A 16224-nucleotide genomic window follows, 5' to 3' on the forward strand; every position below is an offset into this window, starting at 1 on the left:
ACGAGAGTGGATTGGAACCTGGAATCTGATTAGTATATTGTATTTGGGGGATGTCTGGGCTTCAGGTCATATTAAATCCCAATGAAGAATGGAAGTTGAAATGTATAAGTTCCAATTCTATAGATATCTCCAGCTCCCCCATGCCCTTATGATGTATGCGGAAGAGTTGAGGGAGATTCTAGAATGTAATCCTCTTGAGACGAGATTGGTGAAGGAACCTCTAGGTCATAAGGGGATCTCCAGGTTACCTTGGTCCCTGATGTTTAATGTGCCTGACCCGCTCAGTGGTCTCAGAGATGCCTGGGGTAATGATGTGGGGGAGTTGGATGATGATTGGTGGTAGGCCAAGGTAACAGCAACAATTCTGGTGATCTCCTCCAACCTTTGCCTCGTACAATTCAAATTTTCCCACAGTGTGCACTACAGCTCTAACAGGCTGTGGAAGATGGGCAGGTCTGCCAGCCCAGATTGTACTCAGTGTGGGCGGGAGGAGAGTACCTTCTACCACATGGTCTAGGATTGCCCATTATCCAAAGTCATTTAAAGAGGGTCTATAATGCCCTGGCGGACTGTGTGTGTATGGCGACTGGGTATATTGGATAGTTGAAGGGAGTCCAGACACCAGAGGCTGATTGCGGGCCTTGGGTTCTTGATTGTATGGAGGGACATGGCCTGAGCATGGCACAAGGCCTCTCCTCCTCTGTTGGCAAGTTGGAGGTACTGCATGGACTACTGTGTTGCAGCTGAGAAGGTGGTATATAAAAGGAGAGGTTGTGCTGCCAAACATTACAGATTGTGGGGTGTTTGGATTGCCCATCGTGATGTGTGATGCTTGAGTACGTTCCAATGTTGAGATTCTTTCTTTTCTTCATCTTATGGTTGTAACTAGGCAGCACAGCTGCTTACAATTGAATTCCTTCTGTGCAATTTGTGTTAAAAAAAGAAATATCTGTTGTTAGAAATTAAAGCATTAGTTGAGGAGGGTGAGAACCCAAGTCAAACAATAATCACAATCCTTGTCAGGGTGAACCACTAAAGTAACAATAGAAACATGTACTTAACCCATTTGTAGCTTGGCACAAAGCAGTAAAGCTGAATTTAGAGGCAATATGTAAAGTATTTATGCAGTACTAAAACAATAATAAAGTAAAAACACAACACAAGAAAAATCCCAAACTAATTTAGGAAATAAAGAATATTTTAATAAATAAAAGTACACCAACATGCAAAAAGTCCACAAAGTAGAACCAGAGATATGATTCTTTTAAAGTTTGGATTAAAAATAGCACCAAAGAGCACACAGCTCCAACTGCGGTTATCTGGTCGTGCTCGACTGGGTCAAAGCAACAAGTTAAGGCCGCAATGGATTGCAGTGCGGATACACGGATCAGTTAATTCCTGGTGAAAAGTTTACCTTAGGAATTAAAAACTTTATGGAGAAACACTGGTTGTCAGAGCTAATTATACAAGACTGTTTAATGCAATCACGACTGACCTGCGCAGATGTTGAAACCAATATATTCCCTTACTGGGCTAAGTAGCAGCTATCAAGATGAATATTATTGCTGTATGTTTTCCAGCCTTCTCCGTGAAGATCCCTGAAACAGACTTACACACTTTTTAAACAGAAAGAGACTCCTTTATGTGGGCAGGGAAGAGAGTTTGAATCGCCAGATCGGTCCTACAGTCCACAGACCCCCGGGAGGGCTGGACAATACTATTACCACTCTAAGGTCCGGGTCTTCCTTGAATGGTCACTGTACGAAAGGAAAGGCACTAGATTCACATGGATGAAGCATTAATGGGACAGGCAAGGTGGATAATACCATTACTGGCTCCATCTGATAGGTATGTTACTTTTCTGAGATCCCAAAGCCCACAGGGGACGTCTGGGACATGATCATGAGGAGACGACCCTTGACCTCACTCATGTCTTAGTATACAGCACTGAGCAGAAACCCACATGTTTACACTAGGAAACTTAAGGGAGGGCATGTGCAACTGGATGAAGGGAGAGTGCTGGATGCTGAAGGGCCTTTTGACAATGAAGGCATTAGAACATTTGTACAATGCAAGACAGAATTTGGAGTAGAGGAATACAACCACATAAGATATTCACAGCTACACCTTTGGACACTCCATCCCATCAACACAGCAGTGGCTGTTAGACTCCTACAGATTGGGAAAATCTTTTCTCTAGCTACACGGCACCTAGGGAACTCAATTTCAAAATCTATGGAGCATTAATGGCTAAAGAGGTTCTAAGCTCCCTGAAAGAGGCGTTGAGTTATTGCTGCATCCGATCCTCCTGTTATCTTATTGCACATACGAACAACAACCTACAACTTACTGACTAAAGCTGACTGGAAGATAGCAACCAACAGGATATTGGCAGCAAAACACCTTACCACACAGAAATGGAAATTGACAGCAATTCCAACACCCTATGAATGGGTGACTAAACTATGGTCCGTGTTGGCCAAGGAGAAACTTACATGACACCTTCATGACATGAGTCATATATACGAGCAGGCATGGAGACCCTTAATAGACTATATGTCTGGCCAAATCAATAATTTAGAGTGCACGAAATTGAAACTAGAGGACCATCTGAGAGAGGATGTAACTTAATGCTGATATGCATGAGCTGTATGGTCTCTATAGTGCAGGAAAAGTATTCTTGATCATTAAACTTTGATCTGATGGGGAGTTTGGTTAAGGCAAGGGGTTTTTATGAATTTCTCATCTACTTCAGGGCACAACTGACGCCTATTGTACTTTGAATTGTAAAATCAATAAAATACATTCAGAAAAAAAGAAAAGCAATTTTCTGAGTGGTCAAAGTCTTAAGTTTGTACCAGGGAAGGCCTTGAGGTTAATAGGATGCTGCTTGACATTGTTCCAGATGACGCACTCTATGTTCTGACTTAGAAACATTTCTAACAGTCAGATTTCCTTCCACAGAGCAAGCTGAGGCCGACTGGCGAGTCGACATCAATCGCTGCAGCTACAACATCAATTTGAGGTTCCATCGGGTCTCCGAGAAAAAAGTTGGCAAAATATTTTTTAAATTCCACTTCTTGCAGTTTGAGAACAGTAGGAGTACACTAACAACAGCCTAGGGTCCAGGACCTGGGCACCACCACCAAGGGTTAGGACTCACTCCAGCAGAGGCCAGTAGCTGTGTCCAAGGCAAGTCCAGTTGGAACTGGTCAGAAGAGCAGCTGCAGGGAGAGAAGCATCTGGAAGCTTGTTGTGTCCCTGTAGCTGAAACAGGAGGCCAGTCAACTGACCTTTCAATTCACTTTTGGGTTCCTGGAATGAAGGCAAGGATGTACAGTTTTCCTTCAGGTTCTTCAGAGAGCAGGGCAGTCCGTCTGCTGATTCCTCCCAGATCCAAGGTTGTTCTGAAGAGAGGATTGTGGGGTACACCTTTATGTCCAGTGCCTAGTTTGTGGCTGGAGGGCAAAGCTTTGTCTACTCCCTAAACCAGTTCTGGTCGGTTTCTCCCCTCCCCCTGAGTTTGGTGCCAGCCGGACTAGAGAGACAAGAGGGAGGCAGGTCTAGGTGTGAGCTTCATCTGCCGGTGACAAGATAGGCATCCTTTGACACTCAGGAAAGGGCTAGGCATAGAACCCAGGTCATTCTGTCAAGTTAGGAGTTTTCCTCTCCACAACAAGAGCCCTTTGTCCCCTGTCGGGGGGCAATAAATATCTCACCACAGGAGAGCCATCAGGGTTCTGGTGACCGATGGACACTGGCCGGAAAACCGTTTGGTTTGAGGTAGGAAATGGACAACTTTCTAAAAGTGCAGTTTCCAAAATAGTAATATAATCTTCACCTTGCCCAATAGGTTAGGTTTTCAATGACTCCTTGGACCATTTTTCTAGCTGTTCTCAAACTGAATATCACACTTATTAAAGGAGACAGTGTGAACCAGTGTTAACCTGAGTGCCATATAGAAGGGACTTACACGTAAATGAAAAGTGCCACTTACAGATATGCTAATTTAACATGTTTACAGAAGAGTACAATTACGTTATTACTGTTAACAAGAGTAAAATGTGCAAAATCCTATGGCAAACAAAATAGTGTTCAGCAAAAGAAGGCAAAAACCTGGAGGAATACCACACAAAGATTGTAATTTCAAACATCTGTCTAAAATGTAAATACTACCTGAGGTGTCTTAAACACACTCAAAAAGGGCCATGTGTCTCTCTCTCATTCTCCCTCCCCCCTATCTCTCTCTTCCCCAATAGGCTAGCTTACAGGTAAAGGAATCTTTGACCTACAGTTTACACATAAATCACTGCAGCAGACTGCACTTCCTGGGCATCTATTGGGATTGCTCCACTTGTCAGTCTTTTTATTGTCTGCTTGAGTTTCTCAAGCTCATCTCAAGCACTGAGGGGTGCAATGCTTGGTTATATTTGACTAGATTTAAGCCTCTCCTGTCCCATCTGCCAATGGAACCAACACTCCCCCCACCCCCATACACCTCTTCAGCATTCTCCCCACACACTCACCACTGCTAACTCAACATCACACTATCTTTTTTGTTTGGTAGAGCACTGTGATTGCTGGAACATTTCAGACTCCAACCCCATCCCAGAACATTAAAGAGTATGATACACCCTTGCCCATGTGGCTAATGTCACTAGGTACCTAACACACATACTGCTATAACTGTTTAGGGGTTCCTGAACCTCACGGTCAACAAAAAGAAACACATATATCGGGGTGAGGTTTGACATCCTGAACAACCCCATGAAGACATGCCCATGCGTGACGTCATGGGTCTAACTAATTAAAGTGATGGTTGTGTGCAAAACGACATTTTGTTCTTCAAATATACTTCAACAATTGGTGTCCTACAGCCAAATAGTGAGAGTGACTCCCAGGTTAGTAGCAGCCTTAGGAAGGTAGTGGGGTTCCTTGGGAAGTATGTATCTTGGGTCACTTGTGTACACAGGTACTGACCTTTCATGATGTATTCTGAAATTCCCAGAAATAAGAAAATGCTATCAAAGACACCTTAAATTGTGTTTGTACCATTCCCATTTGGTGTTTTTGTTTGCCAGCATAACATTTATTTGTTATTGTTTCCAATTTCACAATATGTGAATTAGCTCAGTCACCCAATTTGGAGAACCTCAGTAGGACCCATTTTTGATTTCCCTCTATCACACACAGACCTCGGAGGAAGCCCAAGTCCCATAGTAGGGTCACCAATATCAAACTGCCTCGCCAACTCAAAGCATGTGTCATCCTCTTACATATGTTAACCACCGTTTCTGTGGGGAAATGGGGAGGGCGTAGCTCTTCCCCTACGCCTCCGTATAGCAGATGAAGGTAAGCCTCCAGGGCCATGGCCGTGTGGCCCGCCCTCAGGAATGGTTCCTTTTGAGACGAAAAGGCCCTATCATGAAGCGTCAACTGTTGTAAGGCCCAATAATTAAGCTGGAGATTCAGAGAATCAGCAGCAAGAGGGCTATTCTTGGTGTCCCACTGTCCCATAAAAGCACCCTCATAACACCGTCCAACCTATGGAAAAAAGTATCCGGCAAGGGGGTATTCTGCAGGATGTATAGACATTTTGGTAAGTAGATCATCTTGTAAAGGGGGTTCGGCCCAGGAGTGACAGCTGAAGTTTCCTCCATCTCTCCACTACACTGCAATAAGTCTCCAGGATTTTCATTAGTTTTTCCTCGAGATATAATTCATGATCTGGTGTCACAAAAATACCCACATATTGGAACGCCGGAGTCGCCCATCTAAAGGGGCAATCCCAGGCTCAGGGCGGGTCTCTCAATCCCACAGGGAAGGCCACCGACTTGTGCCCGTTAATGCCGAATCCCAAAAAGGTCCCAAAAATCTCCAGAATGTGCAGAATTCTCAGGACGGATCGTGGAGGATCCGCAAGGTAGAGGAGAATATCATCAGCATATAATGAGATGACACCCTCTCATCCTGAGTCTCATCGAAGGCCCCTCACCTGTGTGTCAATTCGGCTCTATGACTTATCCATTATTCAATGCTTGCTCATTGTGTTGTAACTCTCAGATCCCGGTATACACTTATAGGTATCGAATTATAGACACTCAAACAAATACTATTTTTTAAACAGAAATATTGAAAATCCATATGATTTTAAAGCGTCAAGTGTTATCTGGTGCGCAAAAACTCCCTCACATAGATACTAAGCCTGTGGGTTCAACGGTGCCTGTACAAAAATCTATAAAACATTAATAAAATGCTATTTTTTAGGTCTGCTATCTCTTCAAGACCATATGTTTCCAAACAGTGAGGCCACAATTGTTTACTATTGGTTGGCTTGTCACTCATTTGCTTGCTTCTTATTGGTCAGCTGCCATACACTTCCTCACCTTCGTGTATTTGTCTCTTTCCTGGAGCATGGATACATTACTTGTGTTCTTCCACTGCAAATTTTTTTTAGCCGCACCTTTTTTGTGTGTGAATAATCACTCTACCAGCGTGTATCTTTTTTAGCTGGATCGATTGTGTATTTCTACCCCCTCTGTGTTCCTCTAGACTTCCCTTCTTCACCTGTGGTCCGTGTTGCTTGCCCCAATCCACCCTTTCTGGTTGCGTGTGATTGCTTGCCACCGCAAAAAAGTGCAATGATGATGAAAAATCCAATAGCTCGCCTCTCCTATAAGATATCAGTTGGCTTTGGCAATGTTTGTTAACTTTGGATGTAGAACAATTGCATTAGAAATTATATGAAAAAAGCTATTTTAAATGTAACTGGACAATAATAGTCACTAATCGAGTGTGTCCAATAGAAAAAAGTAAGGAGTAATTGAACAATTTTTTATAGGTGCATTAATTAAACTTGATGCACCTTATCCTATCTAAGGCTTAATAATGGCCAATTGGTGGATCCTTACTGTAAAGGCTTTTCTTCACCCTAGTTAAAAAAATGTAAATTTAATTTAAACTAAGCTGATTAAACTACGCTAAACAGTCTGTAACAATCTATAACTTCCCACAGTATGAAAAATGTATAGTATAAAAGTACGAGTTACTTACCTTCGGTAACAATTTATCTGGTAGAGACGTTGTTTAGCCGCAGATTCCTCAACTTAGAATATCCCTATGCATCAGACTGGATCCGGAAATTATTTTGCAGCAGCACCACTGCGCGCCACACGATCACCCGCCCTGACGTTGTCCACGTACATGACGTCAGCGAGGTCATATAAGTCCCTCCCGGAGCGCTGATGTCAGTTTTCTACGGAGAAACTTTTCCGCAACACAACGCGGAGCCACCAACAAAAAAACTGGGAAATCCATGAATTAATAAAGAGGATGGTGCAAGACACCATCGTAAAAGACAGAATTAGACACTGCCTACATTTAAGTGAAAAAGCTGCGAGAAAGAACCTCGTAAGCTAAGCGAAGACCCTTCCCACGTGCAGCAAGGGAAGAATATCTCAACAGACAGAAACAGACTGTTATTATCATGCAGAACAACAGACAGAAATAGACTGTCAGTACCATGTAGAACTGTGTCGTCTATCAAGAACGGAGCACAGCGAGAACAACAGTCCACCATAGGAAGGTCTGAAACAGAGGTAAACAGATCCCCAAAGAAGACGACTGTAGAGGAGACCAGAACCCTGAGCCAATAAAGAAGGCAGAATGGAGGGAAAGCAGCAGAAGAAGTTAAGAAAATGAAGATGAATCTCCTGGTGAAGGTTAATCAAAAGGCATCACATTACAAGTAAGAAACCCTTGAGAGGGAGTCAGCTGTATTATGGCAAATCTCAAAGGGACGCAACAATGTGAGCACCCATGAGAAAAAAACCCATGCCAACTATAAAAGGGGGGCCAGCGAAGAACCCCACTTGGCAAGTTCCTCGCAGAACGGGGAGGCTGGGTGGGCGTTAAGGAATCTGCGGCTAGACAACGTCTCTACCAGATACATCTTTACCGAAGTTAAGTAACTCGTACATCTGATAAAGACATCTAGCCACAGATTCCTTAACTTAGAATAGATACCACAGCCATACCCCAAAGGGGGGGGGGTGGGTCTGCGACAGGACAACAGAAAGAGCCAAGCATTTGAGCCGGCAACAGAGTGACGGACAATGGGGAAGGCTGTGGCGGAACAGCCAGACAGCAACCCAAATAGCTCGGAAGAGCAAAAGATAACGGGATGCAAGACATCCCAAAAAATGCCAGAATGGCACTACAACATACCTATATAAGCATGAGAGGTAGAAACTGCACAAGCCCTATACCAGAACAAAAGAAAGAGAGAGGAAGGAGGACCACTCTCAGCCTAAATGTGCACTATGTGAACACCGACCACAGGTTGTGAAGAATAACGAAGAGATGCAACCAGAGCCTACCAGGCTAGCCCACGGAAGGAAGGCCGGAGAGGCTACAGCCAAGATCCAAAGGTCAAGAGATAGAAATCAGCAATGTTTTTAGAATTGCCGGCGGAGACAAGAAAAAACGCCAAGTGCACACCCAGTCCCAAAAGGGGGAACAGGGGTGAACAGTAACCATCTTAAGCCCGCTGATGCAGGCCACCACAGTAACATGCGCAGAGCAAACAGCTACAGAGACCATAAGGTGGCGTAGCTAAAATAAGCATAAAGCTGCTCAACCAGGCAATGGTAAGACCAAGGTGAGAACCAACACACGAAATACAGATATGCAGGGTGGAGATCTAGGACGACTGACAGTAGAAGAGCCGTCCTGCATGCCCAGCTGGCACAATATAGCACAGCCGAAGGAAGGTGCAGCAGAGGCACCAAAGTACTAAGGCGTAGAAACGGAGGAATAATCGCAGAATTTCAGACCACACCCTTCGACTGGAAGGAAAGTAACCCTTGTCCAGAAGAGAGAATCGTTCAGTAACTGAACACGAAGAAGGGAGCAGTGGAAAACCGGGGAACCACCCGAGTAAGCGGAACGCAAACAGGGCCTTATTGGCAATGCCGCATGCATCACTGAAAAGCTCCCTGAAACATGGAGACTTCGGACCAGACCTTGCAGCCTCGAAGAGAGGTGAAGAGTTAGGAAGAAGAGTACCCATGGAACTTGTATATATATACTTAATTACAGATATATATATAGCAAAAAACAGGTAAACTAGCCACATCTATGCAACATGCTTGTAGAGGAACACACCTGGTGCCGTAATGGCAGACGGAAGCTGCCATTAAAGCGTGATGAACACCCAGAAGACCTCCGAAGGAGGAGAATGAAGCAAATAAGCAAGATGGCCAATGACGTAAAGATGACGCCAAGGCACAACATTGAGCACCATACAACGGCAGATAAGAGCACCAGAGGACGCCTAGAGGCCAAAGGAACTCTTAGGCCCAGGTGACATAAACAGAGTATGCACAACCCTACAACGGGGAACACGTCTATTAGGACAAGCCACAGTCAGAGGAACAATCTGTGGAACACTGCCACAGTAGGCTAACTGCTAGCCCAAAATGCATAATGCATCCATAGGATAGGAAATGAAAGGGTAAGCACCTCCGACAATGCGAAAGAAAGACCTGAGCCTTTCTGTCAGCCTAAAACCAGTAACGCATCAAAAAGGATGGCAAACGAAAAGGTTCCACCCCAGAGCAAACGCCTGAGGAACACAGGCTAAGGGTGGGGGGGCCAAAGCCCGCAAGGAGGCGTTGAACAGCCGAGTCGGTGTGTACATCAAACAATAATACCCCATCAACGGGTAAATCAACAAGACTCTCCCGGATATTTTCTGGGAGGACGCTATCCCGTAACAAAGCATGGCGCTGCAAGGCGACTGAACCAGCCATAGCCCAGCCAAAGGAATCAGCAGTATCCAAGGCGCATCAGAGTGTAAACTGAGCAAGGTCACGCCCATCCCAGAGAAGATGAAGTAGGTTAACACGAGCGCCTTCAGCGATGGTGGAGAGCAAAGATTCTGCAGAGTCCCACAGGGCAGAGGTAGCCCGAGCCAAGACACACACCGTATTTAGGGACCATTGTGCAGCACTAGTGGAGGCAAAGATGTTCCGACCCCATGACTCAAGCCATCTGGACTCCCGGGAGGGAGGAAGCAATAGCCAGGGCAAAGAAGGGAAGGCAGTTTGCAAAACAAACACCTGCACGTCGGGGTGCACAAATAAGCAGAGCGGATCATGTGGAGCAGGACGGTGGCGGTGCAAGACCGAACGAGCCACCGGGTCACCGGAAGGGGGCCGAACCCAGGTACGCAAAAGAGCATCATAAAGAGAAGCTTCAAAGGGGAGAAGCGGCTCCACATTCCCTGACCCACGGTGAAGGACATCAAGTAAATGGTCCACAGACAAGGCCGCCGAAGCGGTTGCATGTTCAAAATCCGAGTGGCCAAAGAGACCACTCTGAAAAAAGCTGCACCAGCCTCGGTAGCCCTCCGAGGAGGGGATAGTAGCTCATCAGTAGGTGAGGGCTGTAAGCTAACCCTCCCAGGACAGTGAGGGTGCGAACAATGCCCAACTGAGGGGAGCCCCATTGACGAATGGGGGTACTGATGAGGCTCTTGAGGAGGCGAGGAGCCTGCGGGGTGCAGGTGCTCTTGAGGAGGTGGGGAAGTTGCCAGGTCTACATACTCTAAGGGAGGTACAGGCAAGAAAACATCCAGCGTCGCCGAGCGTGAGGGCGACGCCAAACTCACCGGACGCCTCCGGAGAAGAGTCAACAACCCGGCGTCGATGCGGCGCCAAAACATCTTTAGTAGGCGCAGATCGAGCTTTGTCCGGCGCCGACTCGACTCCATCCGGCGTCGAGTTGGCTCCGTCCGGCGCTGAATCTACAATAAGCTTCCCTTCCGAAGAAGGAGAAGGCGCCGGAGCCGTGGATGCAAGCACTCAGCCTAAACCCGAACTGGCTCCGAAGGAAGATGCGGAGGCAGAGCCGGGGAGGAGAGTTTACGGCGCTGGAATGGCACCAACCCGGCTCCGGGCAGGCGACTGCCTGCCCAGAAGGCCGAGGCATGCACAACGCGAGGCTTTGAGCACCAACAACCACCTGCGACGCCACAGGGAGCCCCACGGGACTATGCGGCGCGGCAGGGGTGCAATGGGTCGTAGAGGGAGACCAAGCCGGGCCGCACCCTGACTACGCCATATGGATCGTAGAGGGGGAACCAGCCGGGCCGCGCCCTGACGATACCACATCTCTGACATCCCTGGAGGCCAAAGGCTCATTTGACGACGGTGGTGAACCCACCGGCGAGTCCGTCGGGGACCCCACAGGTAGCGGAGGCCCCGAGGATGCACCAGGGAAGGGAGGCCTGCAAAGCCGTGGCATAAGCCTCTATTTGGGCCCGAATTGCCCCCGCACCTAGGTAGGGCAGATAGAGAGGGGACTACAGTTGGGGACGCACGTCCGGAATGTTCCGGGAACCAGTGCCCCTGACAACAGATGAATGTGAGGTCGAGGACCTCGGCGACATGCACCACAACTTACCAAGAAGTGGTGAACGACGGCCTCGGGCCCCAGAGGGTGATCGACGGTGAAACTGCGTTGAAGAGGCCGTGGGACGAGATGACTCCAACCGGGACAGCCGTGCCGAAAGAAGCATCATCCGGCGCTCCCGCCGGAACTTCGGCTTGAGGTGTTGGCAGGCTTTGCAGTCCGTGGAGTCGTGGTGCTCGCCCAGACACCACATACAAATAAGATGCGGGTCTGTCGCGGACATTTGCCGCAAACAGGAAGTACAGGATTTAAAGCCCGAGGGCATTGCACACTGTTCCAGACATGAAGCGTCGAAAAAGAGGCCTAAAAACAGGCCAGAGGAACCGCTCACTCCAGATCCGCGTTGCACGCGGAAAAGAAGGAAACTGACGTCAACGCGCCGGGAGGGACTTGTATGACCTCGCTGACGTCATGTACGTGGACGACGTCAGGGCGGGGTCGTGTGGCGCCGTACCCCGGCGCGCAGAAGTGCTGCTGCAAAACTTTTACGGATCCAGTCTGATGCCTGGGGATATTCTAAGTTAAGGAATCTGCGGCTAGAGAAACACTCAAATATGCTCTGCAGTAGAGTTGTAAAATTTACACAAGTTTTTTGTGAGAAACTTACTAATGGGGAGAGGATGTAGCCTTACGGCTAGAGCAGTCAACCTTGAAGCTGGGGAACCGGGTTAGTATCTCGGCAACAACGCTCAACATCCTGTGATTCTGGGCAAATAGCTAAATCACACCGTGCCTAACAAAAATGAATGTGTCCTTCTGTAACGAAATTGGTGCTCATGTAAAGTGCTCTGATACCCGATTCGGGTCTAGTTCGCGCTATATAAAACTCTATAAAACATTTTTTTAAATGGTGGTACAATAGGGAAGAGTTCATTCTGAATGTTACATGAATTGACCTGTTTTGATGTATAAAATGGTTAATTTATTACGTTTCTAAAATTAGGACAAGCAGACTTCGTATAACATGACTATTTTCTGGGTTCACTGACAAAATATTGCCTATGAAAATATCTCCATAGCAAAGTATCGTGACCAAAATATCGTTGACAAAAATATTATCATATACTCATAATGGTAAATACAAAAATATAAAGCCAATAATGTTGTCATTAATATTGTTGTATTAAATATTGCTTTTAAAATCTATATACATTAAAATATTAAATAGTATTTAATAAAAATAAAATAGATTTAATATATATTTCAACAAATATAACAAATAAACATTTTTAAAAAGTTACACGTATTAATATATATATATATACACATTTCGTTAAAAATTATTAAGTTAATGAGTATAATGCATATTATAATTTCAGAATTAAGTAATGTAATAAAAAATATATATATTTATATATATATACACACACACACATACATATACCAATGACAAAATATTTTTTTTTAACTATTTTATTTAGAATAAAAAAGTAAACAAATTTCTTACAATTTATAAAAAATATTTTACACAATAAAACATTAATTATAAACATGATAATTTTAAATAGCAAAAACATAATAAAGTAAATTTTAACAATATAAAATAAACTATAACATATTACATATACTATTACCACTACAATTTATACAAAAGATGGCCACGTGTTTAACTAAGGAAGTATAAAATGTACTACTCCCACTTCAGGCAACGCAACAGTAGGAAATCTGTTACATCACACAGGGGTCAAATTTACTATTCCCACTCCAGTCAGTGGATCAGTAGGGAAAGTGTTGGATTGCAGAGGGGTAACATTTTCTACCCCCACTCCAATGAGTGCAACGTTAGGGAAACTGTTGGATTTCGGAGGGCTAACATACTATTCCCACTCCAATCAGTGCAAACAGTAGGGAAAGTTTTGGATTGTGTAGGGGTGAAATTTACTATTCCAACTTCAATAACTTTAAAAGTATGGAAACTGTTGTATTACGGAGGGGTAAAATGTACTATTCCCATTCCTGTTAGTGGAACAGTAGGAAACGTGTTGGATTGCAGAGGGGTAAAATGTTCTATTCCCACTCCAATGAGTGCAACAGCAGGGGAAGTGTTGGATTGTGGAGGGGTAAAATGTACTATTCCCTCTCCAGTGTGAGCAACAATAAGGAAAGTGTTGGTTTACTGAGGGGTAAAATTTACTAGTCTTACTACAATATCTGCAACAGTAGGGAAAGTGTTGAATTGCAGCGGGGTAAAATGTACTATTCCCACTCCAGTCAGTGCAACGTTAGAAAGAAATTCTCTTCAACAATTAAAAAAATATACATATATATATAAACAAAAAAATAGATATGTAAATAAAAGAGATGCAAATATATTTTATATTAAAAATGAAATAAAATAAATACATATTACAATGTTAAATACCTATAAATAACTACAAATATAATTAAAATACGAAAATATTTATTTAAATATTGACAAATTACTCATTAACAAAACATATTTAGTAAATGATTTTATTTCAGTTACTTCCGACTCTATACCGCTACAAAACTCACAACAGGCATCTAAAACTTAACTTTAAAATTAAATTATTTACACTAATAACAAATACTCATCAATAAATTATTATTAATCACAAATGAATTACTTAATTATAATTATTTTACTTCCGACAATATACCCCAACAAAAAACAGATGCTCCTAAAATGTAACTTAACAAAAAATGTATAACACAATTAACAATTATCAATTTATTAATTAATTCAAAACTAAATTTTAATTATGTATCATTAATTTACTTTCCGCCTTGTACCCCTGCAAACTACACAACCCACACCTAAATAAAAAATAAAAAATAATTACACAATTAACATAATTACCAACTAAATAGTTATTAACTAATTATTAATTAATTGACTTCCCACCCTGTATACCTATAAACACCACAACCCACACCTAAAATTTTAATTTAAAAAATATTAATTGCACAATTAACATAATTATCAATTAAATAAATAATATTCATTAAAAACGAATTATTCATTTATTATAATGAAATTACTTTTTATCCTGTACCCCTATATACCACTACGGTACTAAAAATCACAAAACTTAATTGCATTACATTTGATAACTACTAAAAATGTAAGTATATTACAAAACAAACAGTTATACAAAAAATGTAAATCGTACACATTTAAAATATATAGTAAAATGCGTAATAATTAAAAAATGATATAATATATATTTTTGTAAACAATATTAATGGCTTTGATATTTTAAAAAGCGAGATTACTTACCTTAAAATCGATATTCTTAACAACATTATTCTTGCAGAAGATATTTCCATATCACAATATTTTAGAGAACATTTGTGTAGGAAAATACTTCAATTTTGATATTTTGTCTGAATACCTATTTTCTATATAAAAAGGGACTTTTTATATACAAAAATCAAAGAAAAAACTCTGTAGCGCTATTCTGTTTGTTTTATGTGGTGTCTTAGGGCCTGATTAAGGTCTTAGCGGATGGGTTACTCCGTCACAACGGTGATAGCTATCACGTCGGCTGAAATATAAATCCTATTATATCCTATGGGATTTATATTTTGGCGGACAGGATATCCGTCACTGTTGTGACGGAGTAACTCGTCAGCCAAGATCTGAATCAGACCCTTAGGTTTCAACAGTGTGTTATTTGAATCATTTCTATTAATCTAACCATGAACTTCAAATGAATACCATTGGTTGTCTGAGAACTTCAGAGTTATAACTTATCGTCCACGTATAACAAAGCTGAATGCAGCTTAGGCATATCAAGAGTTGATTCAACATGTAGATATAATTTTGTGAATATTTAAGAGTTCAGTAACAGAAATAAACTCCTGAATTATTCATGTGAGAGAAGACCAAGAGTACATTAAGGGTCTCATTACAATGTTGGTCGGAAAGCCTCCGACCGACAGTCGGATTGCCCTAGACCGTGTCGGAACCCATCCGCCCAACTACGATGCTCGAGGTGGGAAGGAGAATTCCGAATCAGTTCTGACTGGCATTAGGAGAATCCGAGTCGGTCAGAGCCGATTCGTACAGCTCAACTGACAGCGTTTCCTACCGACCAATTATGGTTTCAGATTCCAACAGCCTTTCCGACGCAGTCTGACACAAAAAGGCTGTCAGAAACTGATTTGGGGGCCCCTAGCAGGCCCCCCTTCCATCCGGAGTCCTCCGGTTTGGGGTTGAGGGAGTACCCAAGGCACCCCCCATAAACCCATGCACAGTGTGGCAGGCACCATGGGGTGCCCGCCACAGGGTGCAAGGTTTACCGCAGATATCCCTTTTCCCCATAGGCGCCTGTGTTGTCAATCGGAACACAGGCTTCCATTGAAGTCAATGGGAGGCCTTCCGAACGGTGTGTGGATGCATCATAATCAGTCGGGTGGAACCGTCGACCGCGAGTCGGTCGGAATCAAACCCGATAAGGAGTTGGGTGGTTTAGTTTACAACCGACATTGTAATGAGCCGCGTGTGGTTCACTATATTGGTGGAAAATGACACTCATTTTTCGTTTTTTTTTTTTTCATCACACCGGACTCGAGCAAGAGAAAGATCAAGAAAAGGGAGAAAATAATAATAAGAAAACAGGAATCGATTGGCAATGGGAGAAATCAAGAATCAAAACAATGTGCAAGAGTGAGGTCAAGAGACCAGATGTATTGGGTGGTGGATGAAAGAGATATGGGGTGGAATCAAGACGAGGCCAGACTTAGCATTCTGCATGTTTATCATTTGACAGTGCCAGTCACCAC

General features: G+C 43.5%; 1 protein-coding gene across 4 annotated transcripts in view; it reads right to left on the reverse strand.

The window, feature by feature from the left end:
- Positions 1 to 16224, reverse strand: part of ITPR2 (inositol 1,4,5-trisphosphate receptor type 2) — a 1506646-nt gene that overhangs the window by 408692 nt on the left and 1081730 nt on the right. The gene's annotated exons all lie outside the window — the stretch shown is intronic.

This window comes from Triturus cristatus, chromosome 4_1, assembly GCF_964204655.1.
Source record: "Triturus cristatus chromosome 4_1, aTriCri1.1, whole genome shotgun sequence".
In the NCBI taxonomy this organism is placed as follows: domain Eukaryota; kingdom Metazoa; phylum Chordata; class Amphibia; order Caudata; family Salamandridae; genus Triturus; species Triturus cristatus.